Source organism: Lytechinus variegatus, chromosome 5 (assembly GCF_018143015.1).
Source record: "Lytechinus variegatus isolate NC3 chromosome 5, Lvar_3.0, whole genome shotgun sequence".
Lineage (NCBI taxonomy): Eukaryota > Metazoa > Echinodermata > Echinoidea > Temnopleuroida > Toxopneustidae > Lytechinus > Lytechinus variegatus.
In genome coordinates this window covers 34,761,838-34,772,772 of record NC_054744.1, presented here as the reverse complement: position 1 = coordinate 34,772,772, position 10,935 = coordinate 34,761,838, and positions in this window count along the sequence as shown.

Sequence of the window (10,935 nt, the reverse complement as noted above, 5' to 3'; positions counted from 1 at the left end):
CATGGAGTTTAACTTACTATTTAGGTATTAAGTATTCTTTGCTAGAAATCGCTTTCTCTTAATCATCGGATCTTATCTAAACTGGGTCAGAAATAAAATTTAATCTTTTAAAACATTTTGTGAAATTTGAATTTAATTTGGTTCGTAAAGAGCCAGCGGAAATAAACTTCTATTTTGAGCGTTGTACGGTGTTTTTGAATCCGACTCTGGTGATCGAGCAGGGTTGTTTTGAGCGTATACGAACAGCTGTGAGTGACGTCATCCCCGTTGCAATGGGCTCGAGATTAGTCTCTGTATTCAGACACAGTATGTTTCAGCCATTGTATTTTTTTTAATTACGATTTGAGCTCTGTTAATTATGAAATTTAAATTATTTTGAAAATAATTTTGTAGAATTCCTGCAAAATAAGTATTAAGAGCAAAACTGCAAGTAAACTTCAAGAATTTTGTTTGATAAGTGACTTTTTGTTAAAATGCGTCTGAATGTCTAGAACATGGTATTGTTAATGGCAGTCGTATTTTTGAATGGCACAGAAAGCTCCTTTCATGAATTTTATTTAGAAATAGGTTTACATACATGAGATATGTTTCATGAATTTGATATCTGAATATTGTCTTTTGTTTGTTATGGTGTTAATTATTATTTTGAAGATATTATGAAAAAATTAGATAAGACAATAATGAGGCAATAGTGATGAGACAATAATAATGAGATAATAAATATTGAGACAATAATGTTTGTTTGCTTGTTTGCATTTATTTATCAATATTATTCATCATCATAATAATGATAATAATAATAAGCAATTATATAGCGCCATTTATCTAGATATATAGAGAAGATAATACTTACCTTTATTACTTCAATGATAATTATTATAGAATAATTATAATGATAACAATTGGGTCAATAAACGTCAAATCAACCAATTTTCTGACAATTTGTCACCGACCCCCCTTTGATTTTCTTTAAACTTTTAAACTTCAAGTGTCTGACGGAAACCAATGCGTGGCACAACAACAACTAAGTTTTAAAAAAAATTACTATTTTTGATTGACTACTGCAAACAAGTTTGATGAGGTAGAGTGCTTATTTTCTGTAAATTGGAAGAACTTTTTAGTCACAGTATATTAAGTCACTGGTCTGACCAGCCGTTATTGCGCACGGGGTCGCCGAAAATGATGTTAAGCGTCCAAGTCAGTGATTTTGGGTGCATGTTTGGAAGCTCATAACTTCCAAATTCAATTAGCTTAGAGCCCAATATTATGCATATTTGAAGACTATCACTTGCTCAACAGACCTATAAAAAATTGGCCCAAACGTGCACGTCGTTTTCTTGTAGGGTGCCCTCAAAGTTGGATTTTTTCTAAAAGCTGCCAAGTTCAAGGTCACAGATCACCCCTCGTCCCATCAAGGAGCAACACCAATTTCTGTATACTGATAGACAATTACCTATATTTTCATGGGATACTTAAAATTTTTTGTGACCGAAATGTTTAATAGCTGGTTTACGCATTTGAAAATGGTCGTAAACACCCCCAAACCAATGTAAAACGATACATACAGGTTTATCAGCACATTTCAAATTGCAATAAGTCAGAAATGAAAAGCCAACAAATACTGGTATTGTCTGAAATGGAAGTCTGTAATTAGTACTAAAATGATATGCATCAAAAATAGTTTGACTAATTGGCAATGACCTTTAAAAATACAGCTGAAAATCATAAAAAACAATAAATCAGGTTGATTATCCGTGATTATAGGGCGATTTACTGTATTTACACGTACTTTCACTTGTGTGTCGTTTCAACACAAATGATGATTTTAAGCTGCTAATTGCCAATCTTGTTCCTTTCAGGTTCTTTTTCAATATCCAAATAATACACAAAGCAATATCTCTACCTTTTGACCTTGACATTGATCTAAAGATAGCTGAAAATGCCTTAAAATTAGCATATTCACAACAACCTTGAGCTTTACAACACATTTCAGAATTGATTTTCTCACAGACTAAAAGCCTGATCATGTTGATATTTGCAGTATTGGTAGTCCATAATGAGTACTTGGATGATCTACTATTGATTCATTTTTTTTTACAACACAATGACCTTGAATAGATGGCTGAAATTCACCCAAAATCTTTAATCCACCAATATCCCATCGTTAAAGGTTGTTTACACCGACTTTCACTCATGTGTCATTTTAAGACAAATGATGGTTTTAAGCTGATGATTGCAAATCATGTTCCTTTCAGGTTGTATGTTAATATCCAAATAATATGTAAAGTCACATCTTTATCTTTTGACCTTGACATTGATCTAACAATAGCTGAAAATGCTTAAAATTAGCATATTCACAACACCCATGAGTTTTACAACACATTTTAGAATTGATTTTCTCACAGACTAAAAGGCTGATCATATCGATATTTGCAGTATTGGTAGTCCATAGTGAGTACTTGGATAATCTAGTATTATTTCATTTTTTTACAACACAATGACCTTGAAAAGATGGCTGAAATTCACCCAAAATCTTTAATCCACCAATATCCCATCGTTAAAGGTTGTTTACACCGACTTTCACATTATGTGTCATTTCAACACAAATGATGATTTTAAGCTGATAATTGCAAATCATGTTCCTTTCAGGTTGTATTTTAATATCCAAATAATACATAAAGTCACATCTTTATCTTTTGACTTTAAAATTGATCTAAATGTAGCTGAAAATAATATTTTAAGGCATTTTCAGCTATTTTCAGCTATTTATAGGTTTAAAGTTTAAAGAAAATCGAAGAGGGTCGGGTGACAAGCATTGGTTGATTTGACATGGATTGACCCAATTATAATTATAATGATAGTAATTATAATTGTAATATTTATTGAGACAATAATGTTAATGAGACATCAATAATAATTATAAAAATAATAACAAAAATTATCAGTCTAGTACATGTAATTATAATTATAAGCCTTATAATGATTGAGACGATGATAATTATTATTACATTAATAATTATTATTATAAATTATTCATAATGATAACAATTGTAACTATAATGATAGTAATTATAATTGTAATAATCAATGAGACAATAATATTAATGAGACATCCAATATAATCATTATAATAAAAATGCTTATAATCATTATAATTATAATTATAGAAATTATAATTACAGGCCTTATAATTATTGAGACAATAACTATTATGCCAATAAAAATTACTATAATAAAATAATTGTAATGATAACAATTATAATGAAAGTAATTACAATTGTTATAATTACTGAGACAGTAATATTATTAAGACATTAATAACAAGAATTACTATAAAGATTATTATGATTTTAATTATAAAAATAATCATTATTATAGTAACTACATGTATAATTAAAGGCCTTATAATTATTGAGACAATAATCATTATTATTTCAATAATAATTATTATTATAAAATAATTATAACAATTGTCCAGGGGTAGTTGCCCTTGAACCAAAGAAATCATATGCCAATATGCCAAATCAATCTGAGTAATTAAAGATTTAAATAAAAAGCTTGTACAATTCCCTATAAGCTTTGTATTTTAAAGGTCAAGTCCACCTCAGAAAAATGTTGATTTGAATCAATAGGGAAAAATCAGACAAGCACAATGCTGAAAATTTCATCAAAATCGGATGTAAAGTAAGAAAGTTATGACATTTCAAAGTTTCGCTTATTTTTAACAAAATGGTTATATGAACGAGCCACTTACATCCACATGAGTCGATGATGTCACTCACTCACTACCGGTATTTCTTTTGTTTTTTATTGTTTGAATTACAATATTTCAATTTTTACGAATTTGACCATTAGGACCTCCTTGCCTAAAGCACAAAATGTTATATAAAATAATGGAATTCCATGTGTTAAGGGAGGAATGAAACTTCATTTCACATGACAATGACGACAAAATCAAAATATTTCATATTTCATAATAAAATACAAAAGAAATAGTGATGTCATCAGTTCCTCATTTGCATACCAACCGAGATGTGCATATAACTGTTTTGTGAAATGAAGCGAAACTTTAAAATGCCATAACTTTCTTATTTAACATCCGATTTTGATGAAATTTTCAGTGTAATGCTTGTTGAATTTTTCTCTTTTTATTCAAATCAACTTTTTGTTGGGGTGGACTTGTCCTTTAAGTGTGCCATGCCAAAAACAAAGAGAATAATAAGATTTTGCAAGATCTTTTGTCCACAAAAAGCCCTGTTTTTGTATCACAAAGATGACGATAACTCGACTTCTAGATATCGGAATTCGAAAATTCAAAACAGTGTTGTGAATCGTAGACGTAGATATTGAGCCTCATTGTGAGCATATCAAACATGCTGGAATAGCCTTTCCTAATTTTCACCTGAAGTGCCTACGTTTAGAATTTTAACAAAAATAAAAAATCCAGACAAAACCTGGTCGCCCGAATTGGGAAAATTATTACACATGCAGGCTCACACACACTAACACAGTACCGTCGGTGAATGGGGATGATAGTTAAAATAATGTCAGAAATTGTTAAATCCCCAGAAACGGCGGTTATTCCTGTCTAGGCCTACACAATTTTGCTTGTGACTTGACTCTTGACTTGTCTCGAGTGCAAAAAGTTGCAAGATTTTATAACTCAGTCAGAATCACATGCCCAGGCCCAAGGTGTAATGCTTTCTGTCCCTTATCTCTTTTCATCTTAAGTTGTTCTTCCCACATTTGCAACGTCAACGGCTAAAAATTCGGCGCATGCAGATCGCCGCCGGGCCTGGGCCCTGGCCAGTTCTCATCACTACCGACACCGTAGCCGTAGCGCTAGCACGACGCCGCGCGGCAAAGGCCAAGTCAGGCAAGACAGGGCCGGCAAGTCAACGTGCGATTCAAGACTACTGTTGAGTAAGGCAAATAACCGGCGCGAAAAACACATTTTAACATCAACTTAGTCTATATTTCTGATTTATGAATAGAAAGTACCAATGACTGCCTAAAAGATTAAGATAATTTGATTGATTTGAAAATATTGATAAGAGAATAAAAATCCCACACTAACCTGTCATGGAGGCTGCCATCTTGCAATATGGTGGTGTCAATGTTACCAATTTTATTGCATTCGAAAGTTCGGAAATGTGCGGCTGGGTTTTTTTCCACGGAAATATTCTTATTTCAAAGAAAAAAAAAAAAAATACAATTTTGTAATAAATACTCCACTCTGAAGGTCAAATTCACACTCTGCATATGTCCCTATCACCAGTCACCAGATCTTATTATTTGCATATTTTTTTCCCTGTGGGCAGGACCCCCCCCCCCCAAAAAAAAAAGTGTAAAACATCGCAAGCAAGAGCGAAGCGACCAAGCTTGCATTTTGCAAATTTTTAGTAAAAATGTACTACCCGCACTGCATACGGTCATGTGTCCTGCTCAGTAGAGTATATGGGACCATGGACCTACTAGCTAGTAGGTCCATGATGGGACTAATACCCTGATTACATTTGCTACGGCGGCCGTACGGCGAGTCGAAAACAGCTGTCTTACATATTAATCATAGGTGGTTTGAATTAATATTAATAAAACGAAATAGGCATCGTATTCAGGATCACAAAAAGGGGCATTATTTGAGATGAGTGCATGAGTAAGGTATTCTCTCTATGGATCCCACAAACATTCTTTTTTTCAGGTCATACTTTTTCCCTTAAACTTGCACATTGTGTAAAGAGTATTTCACGTTTTAGGGGGCTAAATCCCCCCACCCCCCCAAAAAAAAAATCGTTAACTAAAACATGCCTAAAGTTTCCTGTTTGCAGCTCACACTTGGCGCTTATATTCTTTGATTGGCGAGATCCACAGCTTATTCTTTGTTTTAAAAATATATCTAAAATATCCAATTTTTATAAGTTTAAGTATAACTTCAACTTGCGCTTCACGAGTTAAAAAAAAACGTATTAAAACACGTTTAAATTAAACAAAAATCAGCTCGCGCTCGTATTATTTGATTGACTTGGTAATAAGTTTTTCTTTACTTAAAAACATGCTTAAGATTTAAATTTGTCATGCTATCAGAATATCAAAAGATAAATAGTGTTTCTTATTGAAAACGTCTTATATATATGATCCAGTTTCGGGTAAACTATAAAGAAATTTCAGCTCGCGCTTCGCGCTCGCATTAAAATGATTTGCTTTCAGTTTTAAATTTCATGGCATAGAACAGAATCTGCTTGCGTTTCGCGCTCGCATTATTTATTCAATGATTGTCAGATACCTAACCGTGTTTGTGAAAATAATCTAAGATGTACATAAAACTCCTGTCTACATGAAATTGTGAAGCCAAAAACATTTTTTTTTTTGGAGGGGGGGGTTCCGACAAAATATCAAGCCCCTCCCTGCACCTAGCTGCCAACAAAATCCTAGCTACGCCACTGATGAATTAATGGTGAGTTAGTTGTAATCATAATCGAAGAGCTGTTTGGTAAAGTAAATGACACACGCATTTTTTCTTTTTTATGTCGTGCCATAAAGATCCATTTACATACCAGATTAAAGGTCAAGTCCACCTCAGAAAAATGTTGATTTGAATCAACAGAGAAAAATGAGACAAGGACAATGCTGAAAATTTCATCAAAATCGGATGTTAAATAAGAAAGTTATGACATTTCAAAGTTTCGCTTATTTTTAACGAGCCAGTTACATCCAAATGAGAGAGTCGATGATGCCACTCACTCACTATTTCTTTTGTTTTTTTATGGTTTGAATTATAAAATATTTCAATTTATACGAATTTGATGATTAGGACATCCTTGCCTGAAGCACAAAATGTTGAAATAATGGAATTCCACGTGTTCAGGGAGGAAAGAAATGTCATTTCACATGACAATGACGAGAAAATCAAAATATTTCATATTTCATATAATAAAATACAAAAAAAATAGTGAGTGAGTGATGCCATCGTCTCCTCATTTACATACTGACCGAGATGTGCATATAAATGTTTTTGTGAAATGAAGCGAAACTTTAAAATGTCATAACTTTTTTTTATTTTACATCCGATTTTGATGAAATTTTCAGTGTTATGCTTGTTGAATTTTTCTCTTTTTATTGAAATCAAGTTTTTGTTGGGTTGGACTTGTCCTTTAAATATTAAGTACCTCCGTGAATGCATGGACCCTACCTGCAAGTTCTTGTGTAAATATTTGACAACAGCGCCACCAGTTGACGCTTTTATGTAATTCACTTCAATGAAGAGCAAGCCCCCCCCCAAAAAAAAAGTGAAAATTACATAATAAAACAAAAAAGAGAAAAAAATAATCCAATATTTTAATTGAATCATCAAAAAGATCTTGGAGCAAGGTATTATTAGGGAGTTGGGTTACTGATAAAGGGGAATTTACTACGACTTTGAATTATTCATTTAGTGTCCCCCCCCCCTTCTCACTATCATGTATTTATTTTTGGGTCAACGCTCAATAAGGCAAATTGCTCTTTTTGATGACCACTCATTCTCTTATATGTTATCTGTCAATAACCATGTATTTATATTATGTTCATCATTGTTTTTATATGCTTTTTTTTTTAAAGAATGATCTAAAATCAATTCAATTCAAATATCCATTGATCTGTCGTTCATGGTTTGATTAACCCAAGCATGTCAAATGCCGGTCGCTTATATCAGGCAGGTCAAAGAGGCAAACAGATACTCGCTGAGGGGGGGGGGGCTTAGAAAGTTGGGGGACGTCCGCTGCGAAACACATTTCAGACATGGTCTATTTATCTTATACAAGTGATATCACAAGAGTTCTAATAGTTTCTTCTGGGTCTCCTTTTCTACTGAAATTCAAGTGAAACGCTTTCATTTGTATAATTGATCACACATTATCATGATTATGCATTAATTCAATGATAAGACATTTGGTTATGTTCATGACAATGGCTTCAAACTTTGAAAATAGAAATTCTCAGATTTAAAAACTACAGGCACATGTGTGTAGTCCCGAATTGTGGTGTTTTACAAAGTGGCAAACCATCAATATCGAAAAAAAAATGCTCCTTTATCGTTAAAATCGGGGGGGGGGGGGCGCTTATATATATTGACGAGTGGATACCATGCGCGACCAAAAATACACCTAAGAAATATGTCTTTTTCAAGATAGGACACGTTACGTACGTAACGTAATAAGGGTGTCAAAAACTCTAAAATAAAGAAAAAAGGGTATTTATTTCGCTAGGAAAGCTACGTGTTTAGGGTCACGGGTAAAAAGACTAAAATGTTCTATAAAGGATGTGCTTTTTTTTGCTCCAACCGTCAACATGACGTGTTTTGAGTCCGATTTGTGCGAGGTGTAGGAGGTTGAGTCGCACTAGACCCGATGATGTATAGGTAAAGGTAAAACCGACGTCCGTGATATTGAACAATAAAGGGTTCGATTCAAAGGTATCGTTTTGTTTCCAATACTTGTTAAGGGTAGGGTTTCACACGCCAATACTTGTTAAGAAGTGCATTTTCAGAATGTGGAAAATACTTGTTTTGGGTGTTTTTCGAGACCCCATGTTCGCGTATGGTATCCACTCGGCAATGGAAGTGCCCCCCCCCCCGGGGGGGGGGGCGTTAAACTGGAACCCTTGCACCGTTTCGCATCACACCCTCTCCATGCTCTTTTCATTATATTTCTTAGTTTCTTTGTCCATCTAGACGGATCCCGGGGCGAAATGGCCTTGTCTCTCCCCCGGCATCCTTATTGGTTGCCCCTCCCCCCCAAAAAAAGGGGGTAAAAGAGAAAATGAAGGAAAGGAGGAGGAGAAAAAGATGAATGTTGAAGTAATGAATAAAATAATCAACTCGTATTTTCCGCTCGTATTACTTATTTATCATGTTTATGAGATGCAGATCATATTTATGATCTCAAAATACTGGATAAATTGTTTTTTACAAAATCGAATTAATATCTCTAATTTGGTAAAAATGAAAAAAATGAAAACCAAAAAAGAAAAAAAATATTATGCACTTCTCGATATCACATCAGAGCAAAAATAGTACAGCTAGTTTTGCATTAAAAAATCAAATCACAAAGAAAATCTATATGTATTAAAAACCACAATCTTTCAATTATAGAAACGAAGAAACATTTTAAAGCAAAACTTTATTAATTCTCCCGTTTTGAATGAGAAAAAAAAGACAGTTAAATACTTTGTTCATTCGAAACTTGTCCGTTCGCAATATCATTCTTGCATTGGTCAACCAATCAATCACACATCCAAACCTTACTATATCTCATTTAAATGGTGGAAATAAAGACAATAGATAGAGCTAATAAAATGTAATGCCATTTAAGTAATGTTTTATTAACAAATTTTCGATGCATTTTCGCGTGTTTCTTCACAGGGGTACACGACAGAACAAAATAATGTTCACAGATATAAGTGATTCAGCCTTTATAGTAGACATAGCAGGTTGGTAGTCATGGCAACAGAATTATAGTTACATAACAATATTAAGCAACTGCCATAGCATTTTGGGCTTATGTGATGGTACTCGAAGAGGTGGTTAAAGGGGAGGTCATAATTTCTAAGGTTAGATAGAGCAGGCGAATATGAGAAAATACATGAAATGATAGCAAAGTTAAATGATTGTTTTTCGTTACATCCTATGCGAGCATTTAATGCAAATTAATGTAATAATTCAAAATTTTACAATATTTCATTGTTCTGCACAGTTGAAGATATTTTTTTCTCATATAAGCATGTATGCAATAAAATGTAGTGCATATCATTTTTTTATTTTCTGTGACTCATTTTTTTAACGGAATTCATATCACTTAATAGACCAAAGGAACAGTTGCTCGCATCACAAAATGTGTGCTTTTTTAAATTCCATGCATGCACAAGTCCATATTTTACCAATTTGGTCTATCTTATCCAAATTCGTGTATAATTATGGTTCTCTTATCTGCTTTAATCAAAATCAACTGAGTGTCAGAATAAACTTTCCATTTTACATCAATAATCAGTTCAATAATCACTATGTCGCAATATATGAAAATTGATTTACAGTACATGACACATGGTTATCAAATCAGAGCAAAGTGCGCATATATACATGAATAATATGATACATGAATTTACATAAAAAACAAACTGATTTCATGGATTTCAGAGCGAATGATTAAAGAACATTGATATGCAATCAATATTCTCCCTTCCTATCATGCCTATACCCGCAGGAGGATGGACCATTAAGCCCGCAATGCGGTTGGAATGGCTTAGCAAGATGCCACTCGAAGCTATAAAGAGAATTTCATCCAGACGATATAAGATGGTGTTGATTTTAAAAAAAAGGGAAAAAAAGGAAAGAAAGAAAATGTTAGGGATGGATGGATGAAAATCCGTAAAAGAATAATGGTTTTGTGATTTTTTTCATTTTTTTATATCTCGTGGTGACGTCAAAGATGAGCAGGTCTTCCATAATCCCGGGGGGGGGGGGGACACTTCCATTCACGAGTGGATACCATGCGCGACCATGGGGTCTCGAAAAGCACCCTAAACACGTAATTTCCATATTCTGAAAATGCACCTCTTAACAAGTATAGGCGTGTGAAACCATACCCTTAACAAGCATGACAAGTATTGGAAACAAAACGATACTCTTGGCAAATATTCTCTGAAATGAACCCCTAAACAAGTACAGGAATGTTTTATTGTTACGGGTCCTTCGGTGGTCGGCTTTACCTTATTTGGTTTAGTACGACCCCATGCACCTTATATACCTCGCGCAAATCGTACTCTAAACACGGACAGTTGGGGCAAAAACGACATCCTTTATAAAACATTTTAATTTTGTTTCATCATTGCCGCAAATTCGACCCTAAACACGTAATTTTCCTAGCGAAATAGATAACCTTTTTTCATATTTTTGTGTTGTTG